This window comes from Lolium perenne, chromosome 5, assembly GCF_019359855.2.
Source record: "Lolium perenne isolate Kyuss_39 chromosome 5, Kyuss_2.0, whole genome shotgun sequence".
Classification (NCBI taxonomy): domain Eukaryota; kingdom Viridiplantae; phylum Streptophyta; class Magnoliopsida; order Poales; family Poaceae; genus Lolium; species Lolium perenne.
The window spans coordinates 153,607,777-153,623,955 of record NC_067248.2 but is presented as its reverse complement, the minus strand read 5'-3'; positions in this window follow the sequence as shown (position 1 = coordinate 153,623,955).

Below are 16,179 nucleotides of genomic sequence, written 5' to 3'. Positions count from 1 at the left end.
TAATGGTAATTGGGGCTAGTTCATCTGACAGATCAGGTACTAGTTAACTGCTCTAGTGGCAATCCGCAAAAACCTATTTCAAGATCACGTCCCTGGACATGATCTCGGGATACTGGTGTAAACCTCGACAGGTGCCGCTTAAGGACTTACCATTCTATCGAGTCCCAGTCAAATTTATCGGGTACCTAACACGTCCGTTAGGATTTTTCTTCGTATCTGTTGATACGGATAAAAAGTAGCAAACCGACGTCAGAGACGGCGCCACGCCACACATAACGGATCTGGGGTCTTACCTTCGCAAATTTGCGGCATTCAGAAATTGGTCGCAACTTTGGCGTTCTGAGAATATATTGTCGAGTGCTTATTCGGCTGTTGGAATGGCACATTTTATTGAGTCAAAGATGACTTACATTGCTTCCCGATGGGAGTATATGCAGAGTTATTTATTACTCGAAATATTCTCCTTTGCTCTGCTATCTTTATTTTTCTCTTCCTTTCTTTATGATTTCATCGGGCACGCGAACAGCGTTCCCGATGGGAGTAGCCCCCGAGGCTACAACCAAGGACGAGTGCTTGGTTGTAGGCTCAACATTTTAATGCATCATGTCGCTATATTGTCATTCCTTCTCGAACTTCTTCTTCTTTTTTTAATCTATCGGGTACGCGAACAGCGTTCCCGATGGGAGTAGCCCCCGAGGCTATGAACAAATGCTTGCGTTTGATCATAGGCTCCCGCCGTTTCTATATTGTCACACTCGAACTTTTTCTTTTCTTCAAAGTAGCCCCCGAGGATCCATGACTTTATTCGGGCACATCTCTGTGCTGGTGCGAGGTTTGCTATGATCATGATCAAGATCTGCCACCCTAAGTTTGATATGAGTCAAATTATGCCCAAGTGCTTGGCGAAGATGGCGAGAAAGAAAAGGGATGTTAACAAACTTGACGATCATGTAACCCCTGTAGCCGAAGCTATGATAGACGAACTTCTTCGGAGAGATTCTGAGTTCTTCGTGAGAGGCAGCTATGCTGAGCATAGCACTCGTTCTTCAAGTCGGATGTCCATAGATAACATATTAGGCCACCACTAACTTCTCTTCTTGGTTGAATTTTTCTTCAAGAATTGTTTCCTGTATATTGTCATCATGTTCTATATTGTACAGTCTATAAACTATTTTTTCTTTGTTGAGACCCCAAGTGTCTTGCTGTCGACTTTATTTATTGTATGCGCGAGGTTTTCAAACCAAAGCGTCTAAATTGTATTGAGCCTGCTATATTTGCGGGTATGAGCCCCCGTGCCTTATTTTTATTGATTGCAATCTTGTATCTTGGTCTTATTTTGCGAGGTGTTTGCGCACCATGGCGAAATATTGTCTGTAGTATGTCTTTGCAAGACTGAGGCGTAAACCCCCGAGCTTGCCGAAGAAATGTATATCTCAACTATCTTTATTGATTGCGCTATGTTTGTGAGTATGAGTCCCCGTGTCTTGCTTAATCGCTATCTTGTATCTTGATTTTTTTCACGAGGTATTTTGTACCAAGGCGAAATATTTTCAAGATTATTTGTAAAATGAAGGCATGAGCCCCCGGGCCTGTCGAAGAAATATATATCCCAACTATCTTTATTGATTGCAGCACCTCGAGCCCGCCTCATTAAAAACCTTTTCCGGCCCCACTCGGTGCCCCGAAAAAGGAAAAGAGCACGTCTGAAAACTCGCGGGCATTTCAGTACATTATATCTTTTACAAGGAGTACTATATTTCGACACTAGGCGTAAAAACGCCTTAGCTGTGCCACGTTCCAGGGGTTCTTCTCGGGAGCCCCTGATTTCTTATCCTTGATTCTGTATGCTCCTCCTTCGATGACTTCCATTACGACGTAAGGACCAAGCCATGGTGACTCAAGTTTTTCAGTGCATTGTTGGTTGAGTCGTAGAACTAGATCTCCCACTTGAAAGGATCTTGGTCGTAAACGTCGGCTGTGGTAATTCTTCAAGTCCTGCTGATACTTGGCTACCCGTGAAAGTACTTCGTCTCGAGCTTCATCGAGTGCATCGACGTCATCTTCTAGAGCTTTTCTTGACACCTCTTCATCATATTCCACGATTCGTGGAGAATCGTGTTCTATTTCGATTGGCAACACCGCTTCCGCTCCATGGACCAAGAAAAACGGCGTTTCTTGTGTCGCTGTATTTGGTGTTGTTCGTATACTCCATAACACACTAGGCAACTCCTCTGGCCAGGTGTGTCGTGCTTTCTCCAGTGGTGCTAATAAGCGCTTCTTGATGCCGTTGCAGATGATGCCATTGGCTTTCTCGACTTGACCGTTAGTTTGCGGGTGTGCAACTGACGCAAAGTGCAGCTTGATACCCACTTCTTCACAGTAATCCTTGAATTCATGGGATGTGAAGTTACTACCATTGTCCGTGACGATGCTGTGAGGTAATCCAAACCTGAAGACGATGCTTTTTATGAATTTAACGGCAGATGCCCCGTCTGGTGAATTTATTGGCTTTGCTTCTATCCATTTTGTGAATTTGTCGACAGCTACGAGCATATACTCCTTTCCTCCTGGCCAAGACTTGTGTAGTTTCCCCACCATATCGAGGCCCCATTGAGCAAAGGGCCACGACAATGGAATTGGCATCAGCTCTGCCGCCGGGGAGTGTGGTTTTGCGGCAAATCTCTGACACGCATCGCAAGTTCTTACTATATCCTTTGCATCCTCGATTGCTGTTAGCCAGTAGAATCCAGCTCGAAAGACTTTGGCTGCAATAGCTCGACTACTTGCGTGGTGACCGCAAATTCCCTCGTGCACATCTTTCAAGATCATCCTGCCTTCCTCAGGTGTGACGCATCGTTGAAGTACTCCCGAAATACTTCGTTTGTACAATTCCCCTTTGACCACGGTGAAAGTTTTAGTTCGTCTGATAACTCGCCTAGCTTCAACTGGATCGTCGCGTATTTTTTTCTTTAGGATGTATGATATGTACACCTGCATCCATGGTATCTGTACCATCATAACCAGGTCCTGTTCCTCTTCTAGATCCTTCGGTGTTTCTTGAGCCCCCGAGGGTTTCTTGTCCTTCTCCTTCGTTTTTGATTTTGTTGACTTCGTAGACCTCTCCGCTATCTCTTCCCAAAATACACCTGGTGGAATTGCAAGGCATTGTGACCCGATGTTTGCGAGAACGTCGGCTTCATCATTGCTCAACCTGCTTATATGATTTACTTCGCACCCATCAAACAGCTTCTCGAGATCATTGTAAACTTCCTTGTATGCTATCATGCTATCATTGACTGCATCGCATTAGTTCATGACTTGCTGAGCTACCAACTGCGAGTCGCCAAAGATTTTTAATCGAGTTGCGCCACAAGCTTTCGCCATCTTCATGCCGTGTATGAGGGCCTCATATTCTGCCTCATTGTTAGATGCATGCGGGAAAGTCATCCTCAAAACGTACTTCAGTTTGTCGCCCTCAGGTGAGATTAATATCACGCCTGCTCCAGCTCCTTCTAATCTTTTGGACCCGTCGAAGTTCATAGTCCAAGTTCTCGATAAATCTGGTGGACTCGTGGTTTGTAGCTCCATCCACTCTGCAATGAAGTCTGGTAGAATCTGTGACTTTATTGCCTTTCTTTTTTCATACGTGATGTCCCGAGGGGAAAGTTCTATTCCCCAAAGGGAGACACGGCCTGTCACCTCTGGATTGTTGAGTATATTGGACAAAGGTGCCTCATTAACCACTATTATCGGGTGTGCCGAAAAATAGTGTCGCAATTTTCTTGCTGTTGTAAGCACTCCATATGCTAGTTTTTGATACTGAGGATACCTCTATTTTGAAGGCGATAAAACTTCGCTGATGAAGTATACTGGCCTCTGCACTCCATGGAGCTTTCCTCATTCTTCTCTTTCCACGACAAGTACTGTACTTACCACCTGCGGTGTGGCCGCAATATACAGCAACAGAGGTTCTTTTTCTTTCGGTGCCACTAGAATTGGTGGTGTCGAAATTTTGCGCTTGAGATCCTCAAAGGCTCTGTCTGCTTCTTCGCTCCATTGGAACTTATCTCCCTGCTTGATCAAGGCATAGAACGGTAGCGCCTTTTCTCCCAACCTGGCGACGAACCTGCTTAAAGCTGCGACTCACCCGGTTAACTACTGTATTTCTTTTAACTTTGTTGGCTTCCTCATTGTTACGATGGCTTGGATTTTTTCGGGATTCGCTTCGATCCCTCTTGCTGAAACTAAGAACCCAAGAAGTTCTCCTGCAGGGACGCCGAAAGAACACTTTGTTGGGTTAAGCTTGAGACAGAACTTATCGAGATTGTCAAAGGTTTCCTTCAAATCGTCAATTAGTGTGTCCCCCTTCTTTGTTGTTATGACGACGTCGTCGATGTATACTTGTACGTTCTTCCCAATCTGTGTTGCCAAGCACTTCTGCATCATCCGCTGATATGTTGCTCCCACGTTTTTCAGACCGAAAGGCATTGTTCGATAGCAGAACACGCCTTACGGTGTGATGAACGCTGTTTTGACCTCGTCTTCCTCTTTTAGCCTGATCTGGTTATATCCAGAGTATGCATCCAAAAAGGAAAGACGTTCACATCCTGCCGTGGAGTCGATAATTTGATCGATCCTTGGGAGGGGAAAGTGATCCTTTGGACAATGTTTGTTGAGACACGTGAAGTCGACGCACATGCGAACGACTTTTGTGTTTTTCTTCGGCACCAACACTGGGTTAGCTACCCACGTGGCCTCTGTATGTAATTCCTTGATAAAACCAGTTTCTCTGAGCCTATCGATTTCCGACAGCATAGCCTTGCTGTTTGGTTCCGAAAAACGCCGCAAAGGTTGTTTGATTGGTTTTGCAACTGGATCCAAGTTTAGGTGGTGCTCGGCAAGTTCCCTCGGTACTCCTGGCATGTCAGCTGGACACCATGCGAAGATTTTCCAGTTCTCACGGAGGAACTTGACGAGCGCGCTTTCCTATGCGAGGTCCATGTTTGTTGCGATGGACGTCGTTTTCTTCGGGTCTGTTGGATGGATCTGTACTTCCTTGGAATCCTTTGTAGTATTGAAAGCTGATTCTTTGTTAGGCCTCCCTACGTCTGGCAATACATCGTAGTCGGTTGTAAGCCTCGCCTCCATGTATTCTGCTTGCATCCCGAAGGTTTCTGAGAGCCGATGAAAATCCTTGTCACACTTATCGGCCAGCGCGAAGCTGCCTTTAACTGTGATTGGCCCCTTAGGTCCAGGCATCCTCCACAACAAGTATGTGTAATGCGGCACCGCCATGAATCTGGCGTATGCTGGGCGCCCTAGCAAGGCGTGGTATTGCGATGGGAAATCCACGACTTCAAACTCCAACCTTTCTATCCTGTAGTTTTCTCGGGTACCAAACTGAACGTCAAGATTGATCTTCCCCAATGGGTAACTTGGCTTGTCTGGCGTGATGCCATGAAAACGCGTATCCGTTGGCTTGAGGTTTGCCAAGGATATGTTCATCTTCCTTAGTGTATCTGCATACATAAGGTTTAGACTGCTTCCTCCGTCGATGAAAACTCGGGAAACGTCGAATCCTGCGATTACTGCTGGCAAAATAAGTGCTGATTGCCCTGGTCGAGGAACTTGCTGCGGGTGATCCGTAATCGTGAAGCCAATATCTTGTCCCGACCAATTGAGGTACTCGACGGTTGGTGGAGGCATCTTCTCTGCCATGAACACCTGTCGCGAGATAACCTTCTGAGCTCTATTGGATGGCATGCCTTTCTGAATCATCGACACCACTCCATGAGAGTTAGGATCCACGTATGGAGGTGGTGCTGGTGCTGCCGCTATTCTGAGCTGATGTCGACTTTCATCTGTAACTGCGGGGGGAGGTGGCAGGTGAATCTCACTCCTGGGTCCCTGAGGATTGCGACTTGCTGCCTGGGCATTGGCTTGCCCAGTGAACCTCATCATTGCTTGAAAATTTCGGCAGTCCTTCTGCAAATGTCCCGACTGCCTCTTCTCGTTATTGTCGACATAAAAATGCATCTGACACGGACCGTTCATCATATCCTCAGGGGACACGAAAGGCCTCTGGAACCTGGGCCCGTTATTTGGCCTGTTATTTCGGGAATCATCTCTGTTGTCGCCTCGCTGCTCGCTGCTTTGCTGATAATTATCTCTATTGCCTCCTCCGAAGTTTGTTCGAAACCCTGCCGAAATTTGGCCTGGTGGATCATAACTCGAGAATCGAGAAAATCGTCGTCTATTTTGCAAATTTCGACTACGGTCCTCCTCAGGTGACCTGTGTCGCTTATTCTGCACAGCATCCTCGCCATCTGCCCATCTGTTTGCTATCTCCATTAATGCTGATACTGTTCTTGGGTTGGTTCTTCCCAAGTCCTCCACAAAATCTCCTCGTCGAACTCCTGCCACAAACGCATCTATTGCTCTTTCATCCGATATATTCTCTACCGAATTTTTGATGATATTCCACCTTTGGATGTACTTTCTCATTGATTCATCATGTTTTTGTCGACATGACCTCAATTCCTCGAATGTCGCAGGCTTTTTGCAGGTAGACCGGAAGTTCTTGACGAATATGTCCTCGAAGTCCGTCCAACTATCGATGGAACCGGAAGGAAGCTTCTTTATCCAGGATCTTGCGGCTCCACTCAAGTGCACCTGAATACTCTGCATCGCCGTTGCCCTTGTTCCGCCTATTAATTTCACTGTCTCAAGATAATCCACCAGCCAATCCTCAGGATCCTGCAGTCCGTCGAATTTTTTGAAATTATCAGGCAGCTTGAACCCTGAAGGCACCCGAGTTTTTCGGACCCTCCTCGTAAAACATGGCAGCCCACACATGTCCTCTTCAGCTATCTCTGGAGAGTCTCGATGTTCCCTTCTATGTTGTCGTGCTCTGTCTACTCTTGCTTGGATTTCCGTATCCCTTGCTTCGCCTGTTCTTTCTGGAACTACTGCTACAACAGCAGGCCGTGGACTATTTTGCCTTGCTGATCCTTCGGGAGGTGAATTTATGAACGCTGCTCCCATGGCTCCAACTCCCACCATAGCCATGTTGTACAATGCCTCTCTAGGATCTCCGGCAGGTGGTTTGGACGCCAGGATAAAAGCTTGCGTCGCCATATACCCTGCTTCTGGTGTTTTCGGGATGATGTTTCCCCTTGTATCTATTGTCATAAAGGACATGTCGAGATTTCGGACTAGGTTTTCCCTCTCTGCTTCAGGTATATTATTTAATCGAGACCTTGCCCTGTTGCGAGCTTCTCTGTGATTGCTTCCCGAAGTTCCTGATTGTCGACTCAGATCTGCCCTTCGCCTGCTTGACGCGGAAGCTGCTTCCCATCTTCTGTTTACAGCAGCTGTCTGTTTTTCCAACTCCCTTCCAGCTCGAGCGAGTCTATATTGGTATGCTTGCAATTCTTCAACCGTGGCAGTTGTCGCCATTGGTTCTGAACCATCCATGGCTCTCGCGGCTCTATCCCACACTGCTTGTGGCAGTTGGACTCTCACACGTGGTGTAGGCCCGACGTACTTGGTGCCTAGACCTCGCCTTAGGTCAGAGGGATCAACGTATGGATTTCCCAAATCGTCGAAAGCCTCCGATGTTTCCTCCTGATCGCGACTTGCTTCTCCAATGGCGTAGATTTGATGGTATTTTGAATTCTGCGCCTTGTTGGATTCGGTGTCACCATCATAGAGATTGGTGAAGACCTTTCCAATGGTGATGGATTTGTCGATGAAATCGAAGCTATCAACGCTCTCAGAATCGCTGCTTATATAGGAGTCCGTAGACGACTCGAAAGACATGTCGCTGAAGATCTTGGCGAGTTTTTCGCTTGCTCTGGTGTTGATGAAGCGTGGCGAAGAGGTTTCTTCGTCGCCAGACTCGACCGATGATGCCGAGCTTGAAGATTCAGTATGCTCCACAGGAAACCTCGAGAAGGTCGGAATTTCGAGACGATATGTTCCTTCCTTCCCGACGCGATAGTGGAACCTTCCGAACGTCATCTCCATGGGATCCTCCAGATATGTATATGCATCCACATGGGAGGGCGGGTGAGGTATATAATCGACGGGACCAGTTTCGATCTGCTTACCTTTGTCCATGATGTTGCTTGCTGCCGATGAAGTCGACGATCCTGAACGTGCCATCGAGATCAGCTCCTTGTCGCCTCTAATTCCCACAGACGGCGCCAATTGACAAGGTATTAACTTGTCAATGCCTACAGATCGTAGACTAGGGTTTTAGTTTAGAAGTAGAGGGCAAGTAGATCTCGAAGGTTTCAGCCGAAAAGTACTCGATGATTGTAACACTAGGGTTTGGGAAAACAATGATTCGATCCTTTCCTCGTCCCTCGACTCCCCCTTATATAGGAGGCGGAGCCGAGGGATTCGTGTTGTACAAATTACATAGTCCGGGACGGTTTCTAACTCATCCCACAAGATTACAAATAACACTTCTGATTACAACTCTAGCTTTCCTTAATAATATCTTGGGCTTCTGAATCTTCTTATTCTTCGAGTAGTGGGCCTTCAGTAAACCCCGGGTACTATCTTCGGCAGGCCCATTGGGGATGCCTATGTCAACAACAACTCATTGTAACAACGCAAAAGTGCCCAGATAATTCCAGACAAGCAGCAGTAGGCACTGTCATCGTGCAGGTGTTCCGAAGCTGGGTAAATCGCGTACCACCGTCCTGTGTGCGCTCCGCCCTATGGCCCCTACTTCTTCTCCCCCTCGTGAGGATCCCTCCTCCGAGGCACCGTCGAATAGGCAACGACAGTTGGCACCCACCGTGGGGCCAGCGGCGTCTGGAGGCCGGAACCGGGAGGGTTCCGCCATGGGAAGCTACGACGACACCATCGCTGTGGGGCGCGTCCTCTACGCCGGAAATCTTCCGATCGTCCCTCCGGATGAGTGTTGGATTCCGGCTAAGACAAACCCCGTCAAGCTCTCCATCGTCCCAGTCAGCGGCATACACATCTTCATCGGCGAAACCGTCGATTCCGACGGAAACACTCTGGTAGGTAACGCTGACGCGACCACCGCAGAGCAGGACGCAGTCGCGGAGGTCCGATCTGAGATGCAGGAGCTTCCCAAGGAAGATTTCGCCTTGGATCTGGAAAAATCAAAACCCACCCAATCCGCCCCTGAGCAGGAAATAAAGGTGGAAGACCAGTGTAGATCCACCTGGGTCTCCCAGGTGTTAGAGAATCAAAGGTGTCACTTCGTACACTTCTTGGCCCATACCGCCGGAACCGCCCCTCAAGAAGACGGAGCTGGTCCCGAGCAGGTTGAGGCACCGGAGAACAACACTGCTCCGGATCAGCAGGAGGCTGTCGGAGAAAGCAGTGCTCCGGCTGAAGAATCGATCCCGCGCAACCTAAGCCCAATTTCCGGGGATACCCCCTCCATGGATACTGAAGAGTTCGATCGCAAGGTGAAGGAGTATGGATACGGTGATCAGCCTGAAGTTGAATCCGCCCAGCCTAAACAGGTTCTTGCAACCTTGGCGGCGCTGGATCAACGGGAATCAGAGGATGAAAACACCCACTCCGATCCACAGCCATCTCATGCAGGATCTCCGCTTTCGCGGGAACGACCGCCTAAGGAAATCTTGTCCCCAGAAGAACTGGTTGAGCAAGCAGGCATGGACGCAATCGCGCACTCGGATATCCTCAACAAAACCATCACTCCCGAAGACGCAGCAAATGCAAAGGCTCTAGAAGCTAAGAGACTGGAGATGCTGGCCACAGCCCAAAAGTTTGCCCAAACCGCAGCCGCAATGATTGACGAGAGGAAGGAAGCCGCGAATTTCGTGGACAATTTTCTTAAGCGCGAGCGTGAGGTGTACGAATCACTGGTGAAAGTCAAGCAACTCTGGAAGCATTGGGAGGACAAGATCACTGAGGCTCAACAGGAGGTTGATAAGATCCGGCGAGAAACTATAGCTCCCCGTAAGATCACCTTCGCAACTCCGACCGAGCAGCAGCCGTACGCCACTCTGAAAGATAACATGAAGAAGGCTGCGGAGATCTTGAAGAAAAAAGACGAGGAGATCGACATCGACTACGTCCGTATGCTCGTTACGTCAGCAATGAAGCAACAAAGCAAGGCAGATACTTTGCGCAAGTTGGAATCCAACCCTGAACATTGCATCTCTACTGCGCAGAAGGACTCCTACGACAATCGCCATCGTGATGATGAATCGCGAACCGGATCCTCGGAACGCAGAAGGAAAACCAGAGAACACCCAAATCCAATCCTGGTACCATCAAAGACGCCTCCGTCAGATCCGAGAAAGGGAAAGGATGCAATGTACACTGGTAAGGACAAGTACCGCAATCCCTCACCTCCGCCTAACGGATATCCGCGTCCTCCACCTCCTCGTCGTCGTAGTCCAGCCGGAAACACCAGACCACATGGGCCTGGCGGAATCAATATCCGCGACAACGTGCTGCCCTCAAGGAATAGGAACAGGGAGCGACGCCGGAACCTCGCCGGAGCCAGATCAATGATCGCGAGCCTGAGCCCAGGAGGAGTACGAATGAAGAACGCGACCCGGAGCCTCGCAGAAGCCGGAACGGCCAAGGCAGCTATCACCAAAGTGAGGGCAGCCATAGAAGCCGGAGTCGGAAGGTGGAAGGGCGGGGAGAATCGGAAGGCGGAAGCAAAAGGTCGCATTGGCCCCCTCGCAGGTCTCCCTCACCACCACCTAGCGGTGGAGGCGGAGGCGGTGGCCGGAGATCTCGCTCACGCTCAAAATCCCCCCGCAACGGTTCGCGTGATGCGCGGGAACGCCTCAACGAATACAAAACTGGCTACATTGGCCCAAAGTGCTTTGACAGGATGATTCGAGAGGAACCAAAGCCAAGGATGAACCTCAAGCTACCCGGAAACCTGAAGAATTATGATGGCACGGAAAGGTTGGATACCTGGATTGAGGATTACTATAATGTAGTAACCTTCGCCGGAGGAACCCCTAATATCGCCTGCCGCATGCTTCAGCTATACCTTGTAGGTTGATGACCCACAAGTATAGGGGGTGTATCGTAGTATTTTCGATAAATAAGAGTGTCGAACCCAACGAGGAGCAGAAGGTGTTGACAAGCAGTTTCGATGAAGGATTCACTGTAAATGCTCACAGACAAGTATTCAGGGGGTTTTGATATAGCAGATGAATAAAGTACGAGTAAGTAAAATGCGAGAGAAATAATTGCAGCGAGTGGCCCAATCCTTTTTTAGCACAAAGGACAAGCCGGTTTGTTTACTTATAATGACCAAACTTTCTTGAGGACACACGGGAATTTAGTCTAGTGCTTTCGCTTCATATAGCTGATTAATCTTCATTGTTTTGATAAGTGTTGTGTGGGTGAACCTATGCTAATGCACCGCCCTTCCTAGGACTAATACATACTTGTGATTATACCCCTTGCAAGCATCCGCAACTACAAGAAAGTAATTAAGATAAATCTAACCACAGCCTTAAACTCTGAGATCCTGCTATCCCTCCTGCATCGATATACCAACGGGGGTTTAGGTTTCTGTCACTCCGGCAACCCCGCAATTGGCAAACGAGTACAAGATGTATTCCCCTAGGCCCATAAAGGTGAAGTATCATGTAGTCGACGTTCACATGACACCACTAGAAGAATAACACCACAACTTAAATATCATAACACTGAATATTACCCAACCATAATTCACTACTAACATTTAGACTTCACCCATGTCCTCAAGAACTAAACGAACTACTCACGAGACATCATATGGAACATGATCAGAGGTGATATGATGATGAATAACAATCTGAACATAAACCTTGGTTCAATGGTTTCACTCAATAGCATCAATAACAAGTAGAAATCAATATCGGGAGAGTTTCCCCTATCAAACAATCAAAATCCAACCCTAATTGTTACAGTGGTGACGAGGTGCAGCGGTGGAGATGGCGGTGATGATGATGGAGGTGATGGTGATGATGATGGAGATGATGTCCAGCTCGATGGCGGTGACGATGGCGTCGATTTCCTCCTCCGGGAGGGAATTTCCCCGGCAGATTTCAGCCTGCCGGAGAGCTCTTTTCTCTCTGGTGTTTTCCGCCCCGCAGAGGCAGCTGTGACTCCTCGCGACTATCCTCTGGAGCTTAGGTTTTCGGTACGAAGAAGTACGCGAAGGAGAGGAGGCCAGAGGGGGTTTTGGGCCCCCTCCCCACAAGGCGGCGCGGCCAGGCCTGGGCCCACGCCGGCCTGTGAGGGGGGCCCATGGCGGCCGTCCTTGGCTCTTCCTTTTGGCTCTCTTCGTCTTCTGGAAAAATTGGATTTTTCATATAATTTCTGTCAATTGTTGATTTACTGAAATATTGCATTCTGACGGTGCTTTTTCCTGCAGTATCCTGACTCTGGTGTGCGATCCTCCAATAATCATGAAACATGCAAAATAGACAAAATAACATAAGTATCACCTCTGAATATGAAATATATCAATGAATAACAGTAAATTATGATATAAAATAGTGATGCAAAATGGACGTATCAACTCCCCCAAGCTTAGACTTCGCTTGTCCCCAAGCGAAACTGAACTCGGTAAACAGGACCACATGTTTATGGAGTGAAGAGTCGATAAATCAAATACGGACAAGAAGCATCATATTAATTCACACAAGACATTCTAGTAAACAACTTCCTCATATAATTCAAATTGGAACAAGTAGAAGGTAATCACAATAAAGGTACATAAGAAATCATAATTGGTGATGGAAAACTTCGTTCTTGGTCAGAGAACAATTAACATATTATGTTAAAGCTTATATGGCACAACTTGCATACTCAATCATAATGATCTCCTCAAAATCATTGATAACTTTCAAAGCTATATTCATTCAGATAAAACTTGTACTAAACAAGGAAGAGTAGAAGACATGATTAAGCAGATCACAATATAAATGGTTTGATCACAACAAGTCAAATGCTTGCTTAAGATGGAGGGAAATAGGTTTACTGACTCAACATAAAGTAAAAGACAGGCCCTTCGCAGAGGGAAGCAGGGATTAAATCATGTGCTAGAGCTTTTTCCGTTTTGAAATCATATAAAGAGCATAAAAGTAAAATTTTGAGAGGTGTTTGTTGTTGTCAACGACTGGTAGCGGGTACTCTAACCCCCTTGCCAGAACAAACAATCATGTGATAGAAACAATCATGCATCTTTCTTGTAAGCACAAACAATTTTATCATCAGAATAATAAGCTAAGAGCTAACAAGAAAGGAAGACAATGAAACAACTACATGTATTTCTCTTTTCTACTTAAACCTCAAAGTGTTGTTGCTATTGACCAATGCTAAGTTTGCCAAAACCAAATAGATTTACTCAATGCTCCCATAGTGATACCAATACTAATAACAAGATCAATCATATAATAAAGATTGCAAACTACAATAAGATGTGCAATATGTAAATGATAAGACTTCTCATTGATATTCCATAACGATAACTCACACCAAGGGATACATAGACAACCAACTGAAGGAGAGATACTTCCACACTGCAACCCATCTTATAAGATAACTTCCCTACTCATGATATAACACTACTTGATAGTAAAAAGTAAAAGATAGTGATGATGTGATACCGCGACACTCCCCCAAGCTTGGAACAAACCAAGGGGATGCCAATACCGATGATGAATTACTCCTTCAGCGGTGGTGGTGATGAATTCTTGACAAGCTTCTCAACAAGCTCCTGAAGCTCATCAATCTTGTACATGAGGTTGCGGATCATCTCCGAATTGTGCTCGACGCGGTTAAGAAGTATCCGATGGCAAGTCCCAACTCTTGGAGTTATTTCCCCACTCTTCAGCTTCAGGCTTCATCCTTCCTGAAGTGTTAGAATGATCTATATCCCAATTGCTAGGCAATACTGCCTTGGGAGTCTTTTCAATTTGACTATTGTAAATTAGATTGCGGAAGGGGTTGTAGGTGCCTGGAGGAGATGTCTTTGGAGCTAGGTAGTGACGTGGAGCCTTTCCTCCAGTGCGAATTCTTGCGCTCTTCTTGGTACTGAAAGGGTTTTCCACCACCTCGATGCTTGCGATGGTAGCACGCGGGTATGCATGCGAGTCTTCCTCCACTTCTTCTTCATCTTCTTCCTTGACGCTCTCGTCCACCTCTTTCCACTCGGGATCTTTAATATCTTCATCCGAAAACCCCTTGCCCTTGTTGTTGGAGACCATGGTGCTTCTAGATCAAAGACAGATCCTGGGAGAAAACAGCTCGAAACAAAACACGTCGAGAAAACGATATACAGACCTCCAGGGGTCCGGGGGATTATATAGCAGGAATTTGTTGGAGATATGCCCAAGAGGCAATAATAAAAGTGGTTATTATATATCTTTATGTTTATGATGAATGTTTATATACCATGCTATAATTGTATTAACCGAAACATTGATACATGTGTGATATGTAAACAACAAAGAGTCCCTAGTATGCCTCTTAACTAGCTTGTTGATTAATGGATGATTAGTTTCATAATCATGAACATTGGATGTTATTAATAACAAGGTTATATCATTATATGAATGATATAATGGACACACCCAGTTAAGCGTAGCATAAGATCTCGTCATTAAGTTATTTGCTATAAGCTTTCGATACATAGTTACCTAGTCCTTATGACCATGAGATCATGAAAGTTTTTGTTTTCTATGCAACGTTATCCTACAGAATTTTTACGACATAAGGAAAGTACCAGGTCGAACTAGAGTCGGAGAGGGGCCACGAGGGTCCCACCTTATAGGGCGGCGCGGCCAGGCTGGGGCCCGCGCCGGCCTATGGGGGCATGCCCTCGTGCGTCTCCTCCACTCCGTTTCGATCTCGTATTTTTTCATATTTTCCAAAAAACAGCAAAAACATTGTTCGGAAAGTAAAACGCGCACTTTTTATTACCAGTATTGTTACCTATTGAAAGTCGAACTCTGCCGGACTGTCAATTTGACCTTTGATGAAAGCTTCCGGAGTCACCACTCGAATAACATCAACATCTTCATTATAAGAATCACCTGAGATATAATGCTTGAGTCTTTGTCCATTCACCACTTGTGTGGCATCGCCTTGGAGAGAACTAATTTTAATTGCTCCTGAACGATACACCTCCACAATGACATATAGTCCTTCCCATTTCGAGAGTAATTTCCCTGCAAAGAATCTAAGACGATACCGATACAATAGGACTTTATCCCCAACATTAAATTATCTTTTGATAATTCTTCTATCATGCCATTTCTTAACTTTCTCTTTAAAGAGTTTAGCATTTTCATAAGCTTCACTTCTCCATTCATCTAGAGAACTCAATTGTAGCAATCTCTTCTTACCGGCAAGTTTAGGATCTTTATTTAGTTCTCTTACCGCCCAATAAGATTTGTGCTCTAATTCTAAAGGTAAATGACAAGCTTTTCCATAAACCATTTTATAAGGTGACATACCCATGGTATTTTTATAAGCATTTCTATAAGCCCATAGTGCTTCCTTCAATTTACTAGCCCAATTCTTCCTAGATTTATTAACAGACTTTTGCAAGATAGATTTAATCTCTCTATTTGATAGTTCTACTCGCCCACTAGTTTGAGGATGATAAGCAGAAGCAATTCTATGATTAATACCATATTTAGCAAGAGTTTTTCTAAAACCACCATGAATAAAATGTGAACCTCCATCAGTCATAAGATATCTATGAACTCCAAATCTAGGAAAAATAATATCTAAAAGCATTCTTAAAGAGGTCTCACCATCAGCACTTTTTGTGAGTATGGCTTCCACCCATTTAGTAACATAATCAACAGCAACAAGTATATGAGTGTTACCTTCTGAAGAGGGGAAAGGTCCCATGAAGTCAAATCCCCAACAATCGAATGGTTCAATAACGAGAGTATAATTCATAGGCATTTCATTGCGTCTGGAGATATTACCAACCCTTTGACATTCATCACAGGATAAAATAAACTTTCTTGCATCTTTGAAGAGAGTTGGCCAATAAAAACCTGATTGCAGAACCTTTTGCGCGGTTCTATCTCCGGCGTGATGTCCTCCATAAGCACTACCATGACATTTACTCAATATCTCTTGTTGTTCATATTTGGGAACACATCTTCGCAGAATACCATCCACTCC